The following is a 12,889-nucleotide window of genomic DNA, read 5'->3' as shown; positions in this document are numbered from 1 at the left end:
TGCTTCCGAAGGAAGAGGCCAGAGCCAGTGCCGGGGCTGCCGATCAAGCGCGCGGGATGCCGGAGCTTCAGCGGGGGGGGGGGGGGGGGGGGACGTCTGCTCCGCCCTCCGCGGCTGAAAGCTTTGAAGGGGGCCCGGCGCCTCCTGCCTCCTCAGCCCTAGCAGCTTTCCGAGGGGAGCCTTCGAGGCCCCGATCGGCAAAGCCCCGGCCTGCGGAATTATGGGAGCCCCGCTAATCAGAGGACCCCGAGATTGCTGTGATTCTACCGCCCAAGGAGATACTCCCTAGGCGGAGCAAAATCTTCTCCACAGGGCAAAATTGCCAAATGGCAGTGATTAAGAATGCTGCTATTCCTTGGTAATCAGTTTTACTTCTGAATCCCAAGAAATTTGAGTTTGGAAATAAGCAAATTATCTTCATCTTCACAATTGATAAATGAGAACACATGAAACAACTTTGGAGAAAAGGGTAGAAATGATAGGAAGAGCAGAATGGATCTGGGGGACCGCATGCCCTCAGCTCAATGGCAACTACTAAAAGACCAGCTGGATGGACTGACCTTCCCCAGGTTGACCCAGCCTTTTGGGTGTAAACCCCCCTCCCCCGGGCACATACCACGCTGATGCTTGTCCTCTTTCTTCTTCCCTCTTTCTCAGCATTAAAAATGGAAGAAAGATAGATCTTCACATAAAGTGTTCAAAGTATGATAATCTGGTCATTTGTGGCTCATATAAGAACTCTGTGTTGTTTTGTTTCTTTTCTTGGCTATCCATGCTATTCTTGGTCATCTTCTCCATCACAAAAGTTCAAAAACATAAAAAGGCATTTTTCCTGCATGTTCCAAGATCAAATTTTGCATCCATACACAATCTTCACAGCTGCTCTGCCAAGGGCTAGTTTGTGGTATAGGTAGTCAATCAGATCAATCAATCAGAGTAGAGCTGGAAGGGACCTTCAAGGTCTTCTAGTCCAACCCTCAGCTCAAGCAGGGGACCCTCTATCACAGTGATGGCTAACCTTTTCCAGACCGAGTGGCCAAAGCACGCATGCATGCACCAATGTGCGTGTGCGCACACTCCCAAAATGCAATGCGTGTGCAGCCCTCCCGCATGCCCTCTCCCACGCATTTGCGGCAGAGACCCGAAGACCAGCTGACCGGGGGGAGGTGCACGCACATGTGCAGCAGAGCTGAGCTAGGGTGAGAGGGTGGCTCTATCATTTCAGACAGGTGGCTGTGCAATCTTCTTAAAACCTCCAGTGATGAAGCACCCACAACTTCTGAAGGCAACTTCTGTTCCACCAGTTAATTGTTTTCACAGTTAGGAATCCCAAAGATGCTTTTTCAAGAGGCAACTGAACTTTCTGCTTTTTCTTTGAAGACGTTTTGCTTCTCCTCCAAGAAGCTTCTTCATCCAAGAATTCCTCATTCTTCAGAGCTGAAGAAGCTTCCTGGAGGAGAAGCAAAACGTCTTCAAAGAAAAAGCAGAAAGTCCAGTTGCCTCTTGAAAAAGCATATTTGGGACAACTATGACTTGTATGACTGAGAATCTCCATAGTCATAGTTAGGAAGTTAGGTTGCTTCTCTCCTTGATTAGTTTCCATCCATTGCTTCTTGTCCTGCCCTCAGGGGCTTTGGAAAATAGCTTGTTCCACTCCTCGGCCCCAGCCATGCGTTTTCAAGCCCGGACTGCTTGGAGTGAAAAGCTATTGCGATAGCCTGGGCTTAAAAATGGTTGGGGCCGAGGAGTGGTCCTCCTTAACAGCAACATTCCCCATGGGCACTGGCTTGCCTTCCCCTCTGCCACCAGCCGTGGGAGGAAGGTAAGGTCGAGAGCCCCGTGGGGACGGTGGGCAAGGGCGCAGCAAGCTCCGGGGAGGGAGGGGCTAATGCGACTTACCTGTAGGCAGGAGGAGGCAGCTCATTTGGGGCTCAGGGCAGGCAGGCACCACATGGGAACTTGGGAAGGCAGCTTAGGCAGGCAAGCTGCCCAGGAGATGAGGAGTGACTGGGCAGAGTGGGTGGGTGAGGCGAGTGAACGGGCGGTGACCAGGCAACTAGTTCGGAGGCATGGTCAGCCAGCGGTCGCTACCAATTTGCCGACTCAGGCCAAATTATCGCTACCGGTTCGCCCAATCCAGTGTGAACCGGTAGCAAACCACCACTGCTTCATGTGGTTTTGATTGTATGCTTCTGTTTATACAACCAAGAATTGTATTAACTTTCTTGGCTGCTGCCACCCACTATTGGCTCATGTTTAAGTGATCGTCCACTAGGACTCCAAGATCCCTCTCACTGTTTTGAGCCAGGTTTCGTCTAATCTATACTTATCTTTGTTTTTTCCTGCCTAAGTGTAAACCTTGCTTTTCTCCACATTAAATTTTATTTTGTTGGATAGGGTTCATTGTTCAAGTCTGTCAAGATCATTTTGGATCCTGAGCTTGTCTTCTGGGGTCTTCTCAAGGACGACTCTTGAGTATGATTTTTGTCAGCCAGTTACAAATCCATCTGGTGGTGATATTGTCTATCCCCAAGAAGTAGGTTGTGGTCTACCTTGTCAAATGCCTTGCTGAAGTCTAAGTATGCTATGTCCACAGCATTTTGCTGGTCTACTAATTTAGTTACTTTGAAAAAGAATGAAATAAGATTGGTTTGGCATGATCTATTTTTAACAAACCCATGCTGGTGTTTTAGTTCACTTTATTTATTTCTAGATGTTCACAAATCTGTTTTTTTATGATCTTTTATGATCTTTTCCAGTATCTTCCCAGGTATTGATGTTAGGCTGATTGGTCTGTAGTTTCCTGAGTCATTTTTTTTTCTTTTTTGAAGATGGAAACCACATCAGCTCTTTTCCAGTCCTCAAATAATTCCCCAGTATTCCAGGATTTTTGAAAGATATGGTACAATGGTTCTGAGATAACATCTGCCAGCTCCTTCAGAACTCTGGTGTCAACTCACAAAGCTTTCCTGACCTGCTCCCGAGTTGCCATAGGCAGGGGGATGGGAAATCATGCCTCGCAGCTGCACCATGAAATTTACACCTCAGTCAAGACACATCCTAGCCATCCGAAGTCAAGGCCATCTCCACAGAGACCCGCAATGGCCAGAGGGAGTGACTTCTATGACCCGCAAAATTGCTTCATTGGGGAATGTGACTGATGACACACCTTGGGGGAAATGGGCAACAGGATCAGAGGCAAGGCACAAACTGGATGAAGTCAGAGTTGGCTTCACTTAGTTTGTGCCAACATGGCCCTCCTAATAAACAACTGGATTTTTCTTGCTAAATGGCTTGGGGGTCCTGCTTTTATTAGGTCATTGGTCGGAACCCTGACATCTGGGATGTAATCTGTCAAGCCCCAGTGATTTATATTCATCAAGGTCTGATACCGTGTTCCCCCCACAAAATAAGACTGGGTCTTATATAAATTTTTGCTCCAAAAGACACATTATGTCTTATTTTCTGTTTAGGTCTTATTTTGGGGGAAATGCAGTACTAAACGCCTCCATCTGCTGACAATCTTAACTGGGGCTTATTTTGGGGGTAGGGTTTATATTATGAACATCCTGAAAAATCATGCTAGGGCTTATTTTCCGGTTAGGTCTTTTCGGGGAAACAGGGTAGGTGTTCTCTTACCATTTTCTTGCTTATTTTAATTTTTAGTTTGTCTTTTACAGTAGCTTTATTGGTACATTGGGCTATAATTTCTTTTTGCGTGAAGACTGATGCAAAGAATGAATTAAGCAGCTCTGCTTTCTCTCTACTGCCTGTTATTTCCTTGCCATCTTTTCTTTTAAAGGGACCTACTGTTTCCTGGACTTTTTTCTTGTTATTTATATGTCGAAAGAAACTTTTTTAAAAAAAGTATCTTTCACTTTTGTTGCAAGTCTTTGTTCATTCTGAACCTTTGCTTTCCTGATTTCATCTTCGCAGATTCGGGCTATCTGCTGATACTCTATGCTAGTTATGTGCCACTCTTTCCATTTTTTTACTTGTCCTTTTTGTCTTTCAGTTTATCAGATAAGTGTTTGTGCAACCATGCTGGTTTTTTCTTGGATTTTTTATTTTTCAGTGGTATTGCCCTGGACTGGGCTTTTATGATTGCATTTTTCAGAGTTTCCCATGCTTCTTGAGTTGTTTTCCCCTTTAGGATTTTCATTCATGGAATCTTTCCTAGGGTCTCTCTGAGTTTGTTAAAATCAGCTCTTTTAAAGTTTAAGGCACTGGTTGGATTATTTTCTATTGCTTGTGTTTTCATTATATTGAATTGCAATATGACATGGTCACTTTCACCCAAGGTTCCGTCAACTTCCACTCCCTCTAGCACATCTTCTCTATTAGTAAGAATTAGGTCCAGTATAGCTTTTCCTCTAGTTCCCTCCTCTACCTTTTGGACAACAACGTTGTCAGCCAAGTTAATTAGGAATCTGTTCAATCTCCCACTTGCTGCAAAGTCTGTTTCCCAGTTGATATCAGGGCAGTTAAAAGTCTCCCATTACTACTGTGGTATGTTTCCTATAAACATTTGTTAGTTGCAGCCACCCTTCTTTTCAATAATAGTCATGAGTCTTCCATTCATGGAGTCTGTCAGTTTCTTGAGCTGTTGACAGTCAACTTTTTGTGCAGCAGGAACCATAGCCTCCCAGACACTGTTCAGAGAGATGTTCTGTTTTCCTTCACTGTAAATCTCCCATAGAAGAAGGGCCCACAAATTCTCAATAGGGTTTAGGTCAGGTGAGAAAGGGGGCCGTGTCATTATTCTTTCATCTTTAAGGCCTTTTACTGGCCTGCAGTGGAGTACTTCTATGCATGCTATGGAGCACTGTCCTGCATAAAAATGGTTGTCTTGAAAGATGCAGACTTTTTCCTGTACCGCTGCTTGAAGAAAGTGTCTTCTAAAAACTGACAGTAGGTTTGGAGGTTGATTTTGAGTCCATCTTCAACCCAAAAGGATTCAAGTACCCCACCTCCACCTTGCTGGCATCTTGAGTCAAAGTGGAGCTCTGTGTCAGTTACACTAGCTGGGCTGGCTTGAGCTAAATTTTAAATTGATTTTAAATTGGGTTGTTTTAATTACGGCCAAAATATTTAATTATTTTAATACTGTTTTGTATGCTCTGTTTTTACTTAGGCTGTGCACCGCCCTGAGTCCTATTTGGAGAAGGGCGGTGTAGAAATTTAATTATTAAATAATAAATAAATACTGATTCAGCCACGGGCCCACCCATCTGGTCCATCAAGAGTCACTCTCATCTCATCAATCCATAAAACCTTTGAAAAATCTGTCTTCAGATATTTCTTGGCCCAGGCTTGCCGTCTTGTTCAGTGGTGGTCGGGTTTCAGCCTCCCCTTACCTTGGCCATGTCTCTGGGCACTGAACACCTTGTACACCTGGGCACTCCAGGTAGGTTGCAGTTCTGGAATATGACAGCACTGGAGGATAATGGGTTCCTGGTAACTTCACAATTGATTCTTCTCAAATTTTTGGCAATTAAGGTGCTTTTTTTTTTTCTCGACATGTTTCTTGGGACCCCGTTGACTATTTGCAACAAAACATTTGATGGTTCTGTGATCACGCCCCAATATCTTAGCAATTTCAAGAATGCTGCATCCCTCTGAAAGACTTTTTACAATTTTTGACTTTTCGGTCAGTTAAATCTCTCTTTTGGCCCATTTTGTCTGAGGAAAAGCAGCTGCCTAATAATTATGCATATCTTGATATAGAGTGTTGATCTCCTTAGGCCACACTCTCCCTTATTACAAATACACATCACCTGATATGCTTATAGCCAAAAAAATATTCCAGTTTATATAGCTTGGAGGTGGAAAATATGCATAAAAATATGGTCAAAATACCCACTGGCTTAATAATTGTGCATACAGTGTATTATACAACCATTTTTGTTAGGTCCGTTTCTTTTCAATAGTTTGTATCCTTCCATCAGAACATTCCAGTCCTGAGTTTCATCCCACCAAGTTTCAGTAATGGCAACTATATCGTATCTGCCTTCATGTACTAATACTTCAAATTTACCCTGTTTGTTCCCTGAAGTTTGAGCATTTGTGTATAGGCATTTGAGTCCTTTATGGGTCTTGGGTAGGTTTCTTATATCTCCTGCTTTGTATCTGGGTTTTCCATCATTTCCATCACTCTCTACTTCACTGTGCTTTTTCCTCCTCCTCCTCTCCCCTCTTCCCTCCCCACCTCCTTATATGACTGATTATCTAGTGGTTTTTGGTTCAAATTAGGTTCTAAAGGTTTTGAAGCTTGCCTCCCTCCCCCCTCAATTTTAGTTTAAAGCCCTTCTGAGAAGATGAGCCAGTCGTTTCCTTGACTTACGACCACAACTGAGCTCAAATGTTTTGTTGCTAAGCAAGACAGTTGTGAGTTTTGCCCCCATTTAACAACCTTTCTTGCCACAACTGTTAGTAGCAAAACTGTTAAGTGAATTGGGCTTCCTCATTGTTTTTGCTTGTCAGATCACAAAAGGTGATCACATGACCCTGGGACATTGCAACTGAGATAAAAATGAATCAGTTGCCAAGTGTCTGAATTTTGATCACGTGAGTGTGGGTGTGTGGGGTGCTGCAACACTCATATGAAAAATGGTCAGGTCACTTTTTTCAGTGCCATCCTAATTTTAAGCAGTCACTAAACAAACTGTTAAGGCGAGGACTAGTTGTATGTTTTTTGACAGCCTGTTCCTTGACAGTTAATGGGTGATGCTAAAAGGCACAAACTCTTCAACCATTTCAGTATCTTCATTTCAACCATTCCTAAGGTTGGTTGTTCTAATTGTTGCTAGTGTATCAACTTGTATCTTAGTCTCATTTCGTCCCTGGGCTTCTTGATTTTTTACTTTCATTACTAGATCTGGCAGTTCCTTTATGTCTTCAGCTGTCCGTGTAGTGTTATTAATCCAGCCCAGGTTAATGTTTTTTCCTCCAGTTTTAAAATCCCACAGCTTCTTCCAGTCCAACTTCCCTTCGTGTATATTCAGCATATAGGTTGAATCAAGAGAGAACACACTGCCTGGCCTCGCTCAGTGGGCAACCTGGAGCCATCTTCCACCATGTCTATGGAGATTCTCAGTCATCCCAATCATGGGTGTCCTAAAGGTGCTTTTTTTTAGAATTTTTTTTCCCCTTGAAGATGTTTCACTTCTCATCCAAGAAGCTTCTTCAGTGCTGACTGAATGCTGGGGAATGGAAGGAGTTACATTCCTTGCATTATCTGGTCCCCAGCACTCTCTGAGAGTCGTTAAGGACAGGGGAGTTTATCTGTGCCCTTAGGGTCACAGTGCAAATGGGTGTGGATCCTTCTTGGAACAGCTGGGAGGACTGTGTTGTAGATAGGAGATAGATGGTGTCGTATTCCTCCCCCTCTGTGGAGTTTATTTATTTATTTATTTATTATTTAAATTTTTATACCGCCCTTCTCCCGAGGGACTCGGGGCGGTGCACAGCCATACTAAAACATGTTTATCTATAAAATTTAAAAAACAGTTTAAAACATATTAAATGATTTGGCCCTATATTAAAAACTAAAACACCCATTAAAATCCATTCTTAAGCCAGCCCAGCCTGTTGAAACAGTAGATGGCACGGCGAAAGGTGCGAAGGTCGGGGATCCGACGAATCTCCGGGGGCAATTCATTCCAGAGGGCAGGTGCCCCCACAGAGAAGGCTCTCCCCCTGGTGGTCGCCAGTCGACATTGTTTGACCGACGGCACCCTTAGGAGTCTCTCTCTGTGGGAGCGTATTGGCCGGTGGGAGGCTATCGGTGGCAGAAGGTGATCTCGTAAGTACCCAGGTCCTAAGCCATGGAGCACTTTAAAGATGATGACAAGCAACTTGAATCACACCCGGAACACCACCGGGAGCCAGTGCAGCTCGCACAGGAGCGGTGTTACATGGGTGCACCATGTCGCTCCCATAAATCACCCGTGCAGTGGCATTCTGGACCAGTTGGAGCCTCCGAGTGCTCTTCAAGGGGAGCTCATGTAGAGAGCATTACAGTAGTCCAGACGGGAAGTGACGAGGGCGTGTGACCGTGCGTAAAGCATCCCAGTCCAGAAAGGAATGCATCTGGTGAATCAGGCGAACCTGATAAAAAGCCCCCTTGGCCACAGCCGTCACATGATCTTCTAAAGACAGCCGGGGATCCAGGAGGACGCCCAAGTTACGAGCCCTCTCTGGGGGGGCCAAGATCTCACCCCCAATAGTCAGCGATGGAGCCAGCTGGCTATACCGGGACGCCGGAACCACAGCCACTCGGTCTTGGAGGGGTTGAGTCTGAGCTTGTTTCTCCCCATCCAGATCCACACGGCCTCCAGGCATCGGGACCTCACGTCAAGGGCATCATTGGGGTGGTCCGGGGTGGAGATGTACAGCTGCGTATCATCAACATACTGATGGCACTTCATCCCAAAACCATGGATGATCTCACCCAGCGGCTTCACATAAATGTTGAACAGGAGGGGCGAGAGGACCGACCCTTGCGGCACCCCACAATCAAGGCACCTCGAGGTCGACCTCTGTCCCCCCACCAACACAGATTGTGTACGGTCAGAGAGGAAGGAGAACCACCGCAACATGGTGCCCCCCATTCCTAACCCCTCCAACCAGCGCAGCATGATACCATGGTCGATGGTATCAAAAGCAGCTGAGAGGTCTAATAGGACCAAGACAGAGGAACAACCCCTGTCCCGAGCCCTCCAGAGATCATCAACCAATGCAACCAATGCCGCATTTCATTGCAGCACGTTTCCGTGCTGTACCCCAGCCTGAAGCCCGACTGGTACGGATCTAGATAGACAGCTTCATCCAGGTACTGAGCAAGTTGTCGCGCCACCACACTCTCAACAACCTTCACCACAAAGCAAAGGTTGGAGACTGGACGATAGTTTGCTAATACAGCCGGGTCCAGGGAAGGCTTCTTGAGGAGGGGCCTCATCACCGCCTCTTTCAGGGCAGAGGGAAAGAGGCCCTCACTCAAGGAAGTGTTAATAATCACCTGAAGCCAGATTCATGTGACCGCCCGGGAGGCCAGCACCAACCAGGAGGTGCCACAGGTCCAATAAACATGTGGCAGCACTAAGTCTACCCAGAATCCTGTACACGTCCTCGGGAATCACATGGTCAAACTCCTCCCAGATAACATTCTGAAGACCCACCTCCATCACCCCATCTGAACCTACCCAGTCGGAGTCCAGACCTTCCTGAATCTGAGCGATTTTATCATGCAGATATTGCACAAAATCCTCAGCCCTATCCTGTAAAGGGTCTTCCCAACTGAAGTAGGGGTCACCCTAAACAGGGCGGCGGGGCGGTTCTCTGGAGACGCAATAAGAGCGGAAAAATAATTAGATTTCGCTGCTCTTATCGCCACTAGGTAGATCTTAATATGAGACTTCACCAGTGTTCAGTCAGATTCGGAACAGCTGGCCTTCCAATCGCTCTCCAGGGGTCTTTTCCGGCGCTTCATCTCCCTCAGCTCCTCAGAAAACCAGGGAGCCAATTGGGATCGGCACCAGGTCAGAGGCCGCAAAGGCACGACGCGATCCAAAGTTCCAGCAGCCGCCCTATCCCAGGCGGCCACCAGTTCTTCAGTCGAGTCGTGAGCCAGAGCCTCAGGGAGTGGCCCAAGCTCCATCAGGAACCTATCTGGATCCATCAGGCGCCTAGGATGGAACCACCTAATCAGTTCCGTCTCCCTGCGATGGAGGGTAGCAGCTCAAAAGTCCAGTCAAAGGAGTGATCTGACCATGACAAGGGCGTGATGACTATATCCCCTATTTCTAGATCATTCAATCACTGACCAGAGACAAAAATCAGATCCAGAGTATGTCCCCCCCATGTGAGTGGGGCCTTGAGTGGGTCAGGTCCATGGCCGTCATGGAAGCCATGAACTCCCGAGCTGCCTCTGACATTTCACCAACAGATGGCAGGTTGAAATCCCCCATGATTATAAGTTGTTTTGTTTCTCCAATGTACAGATCTGTATGTCTCACTGCATTGTATTGTACATATCACATTGCCCAGTTTGTGCCTGGGTGTTTTATGCTTGGAGTGGACAAGCTTCTTGTGTATTGTCTATTCCCAAGTGTATTCTTGGGTTTAAAGTGTGCATGTACGCTGTGTTGGTTGAAAATCCTCCTGAGCTTTTCAGATATTTCTGCACGGCATGGAATGACAATGTTGCTTCATTTGTTGTTCTCTTCTTTATCTGTTATGGAGGCGCTCCTGCTGGCTCTTTTTCTGGATTTGATGAAATCCCAGTTGGGATAGTCACAAGTTCTGAAGGTTTCCTTGATGTGTTTTAGTTCTTTTCTTTTCCCTCTTTACTGGTAGACAAACTTTCATGCTGGTGGTGTAGGGTTCTGAACACTCCCATTTTGTGCTCACCACCCACTTAGATCTCCACCTCTCTTCTGTACTTTTCAGTACCCTGCTTCCATCTTTCTTTCAAACAACCAGGTCTGTCTGTCCATTGGTGTCCTTTACTACACCAATTTGAGATTGGAATCTCCTTCTGAGTTGAAAAACCTTCTTCCGTGTCTGTTTCTACCTTCAGTGTTGTTATAGATGTAATATTGTGCCTTGTCTTTTCTACCAGCTTTCTCAAACTGCTAAGTCTTCCCAAGTTTTTTTTCCTTCTTGACTTTGGCCTCTTTTTTCCTTCTTGACAATTTCCAGTTTGTTCTAACATCCAGCATGCCTCCTTCTGTTTCTTCATCTTTAGCACTTTATTTTCACTTTCACATTTGATACCCTTCCATGGTTCCTCTTTACACATCAATTAGTTCAGAACTCAAAGCGATTCCTGGTGTTGTCTTTGAAAATGGGAGTTATAAAGCCATGGTGGTGCAGTAGTTAGAATGCAGTACTGCAGGCTACTTCTGCTGATCACCGGCTGCCAGCAGTTTGGCAGATCGAATCCCAGCAGGCTCAAGGTTGACTCAGCCTTCCATCCTTCCGAGGTCAGTAAAATGAAGACCCAGATTGTTGGGGGCAAGAGGCTGACTCCGTAAACCGCTTAGAGGGCTGTAGAGCACCGTGAAGCGGTATATAAGTCTAAGTGCTATTGCTATATGCTGAAGAGCATATTGTGGAAACTAGAAATCTTTATTCTTTTGCTTTAGTCCGATTGGGAATTTGCACATGAGCAGTTTGCAATCTGTCCCAGTCAACCCAGTCCATGTTTTGCTATTATAATTGCACTTTCTCATCTCTCAATATAGTCAATATGTATCAATATAGTCAGTTTGATTTCTGTCGGGATTATTTTGATTTGAAGAATATGTTTGTTAGCAATGAAGAAATCATTGTCAGTTTGATATAAAATGACAAATTGTTTTCTCGTTTATCTATTCTAAACCATTTGGTCTAGCAGTTTTTCTCATTATTTCCAACTTTGGCATCATTCAGCATTATATCATCAATCACCTTAAATTGTTTAGCCACATGGTAATAATTGGTAAAAATACATTGATCATTGTTTTCTCATTACAAGATGCCTTTGCTTTTGGTGTCAAAAAAGATGGTTTGCCTCCCGCATCTTCCTGTGTCGCAGCTGCCCATAGGGATGTCTACCTCTTTAGCTGGAAAGACTTTGGGCCTTGGCTGACCGCACTGGGTGTGAAGAGCTTTCCGCCACTTTGGCTCCTCTTTCCCAGGAGCAACACACACATCCCAAGGCAGTTTAGCAGGGCTTGGAAGGAGAGATGGAAACATCTACTATGTATCAAATTCTCACAGGATCAAAATGGGTGACAAAAAAGGAAGACAAACAACAGGTACATGTTGCATTTCTATTGGGTACAAAGATACATAGAACAGAAAGTCTATTGTACAACAGCATTAAAAATTGGAAGATTTTCTTGACACTGCAGAAGACAAGAGAAAAGTATGGGCAAAGATGATCTCCCCATCTTACAATCTGTGGGGCCCATTTGCAACAGTTCATTCTCTTCTTGCCAGCTGACCGAGTGGAGGAAAATTTCAGCAGCAATTGAACCCCACAGAAAACAGGGCCCCCAATCTTCCACTTGGGGCAGGGGTTACATTGTACAAACTGTAGTAGTAATTCTCATTTCCTAAAACTCTGGTCTATTTTTCCCTCAGAACTGCTATCTGGGAGGGGGGGGAGGGAGAAGAGGAACAGGGCGCGTCGGGAAGATGGGCCTTGCACTCAACAGTGAGCACCCCTCCCAAATCTCTTTCCTGAAGTGGAAAGGAAGCTACTAGCAACAGAAGAATTTTATATTAATACTTAAAATGGCCCTGATTTAGCATCTATCTAAAAAATTTAAGTTTATGATTGCTTTTAAGACCCAAAGTGGCACAAATTAAAATAACGAATTGGCTATAAGTGAAGAAGGGTCCAAATGAACAAAATTACCAAAAAACCTCCGAGGACACCTCCTCACCACACGATTCTGTAGACAAACGATCCATCAAAAGTGCTATTAGGACATACTTCAGGCAGCCAAAGAGTTGGACCCAGGTTGTTCTAGTTCCTGGGCCCATCGCCTAGGTGGTCTGGACTGGGAGGTTAAGCTTTGTCTCCTTGAAAGTTACACACAGGAGAATTAACTTTGCCACCCAAAATTCACCAGGCACAAACACAGACAGGAATGCTTAGCATGTGCAAAACAGTTAAGGAAGCAAAACCTTTGGATTAAATCTTTAGTACATACATACACTTGCTTGTGTCTGTGTGTTTATGTGCATGCACATATATAATTATAGAGGCAACTGTGAAGTCATAAGGCTATTGAGACATCAATTCTGGAAGTAGCAAAGTCCTGGAGATGATGCCTCCTCCATCCACACCCATGAAGGGGGCACCTTGGTCTCTCTCCCCATGTCACAGTAACACATC

This window comes from Pituophis catenifer, unplaced genomic scaffold, assembly GCF_029215685.1.
Source record: "Pituophis catenifer annectens isolate HBS135680 unplaced genomic scaffold, rPitCat1.0.hap2 SCAF_9, whole genome shotgun sequence".
NCBI lineage: Eukaryota > Metazoa > Chordata > Lepidosauria > Squamata > Colubridae > Pituophis > Pituophis catenifer.
This window is presented reverse-complemented; position numbering follows the sequence as displayed.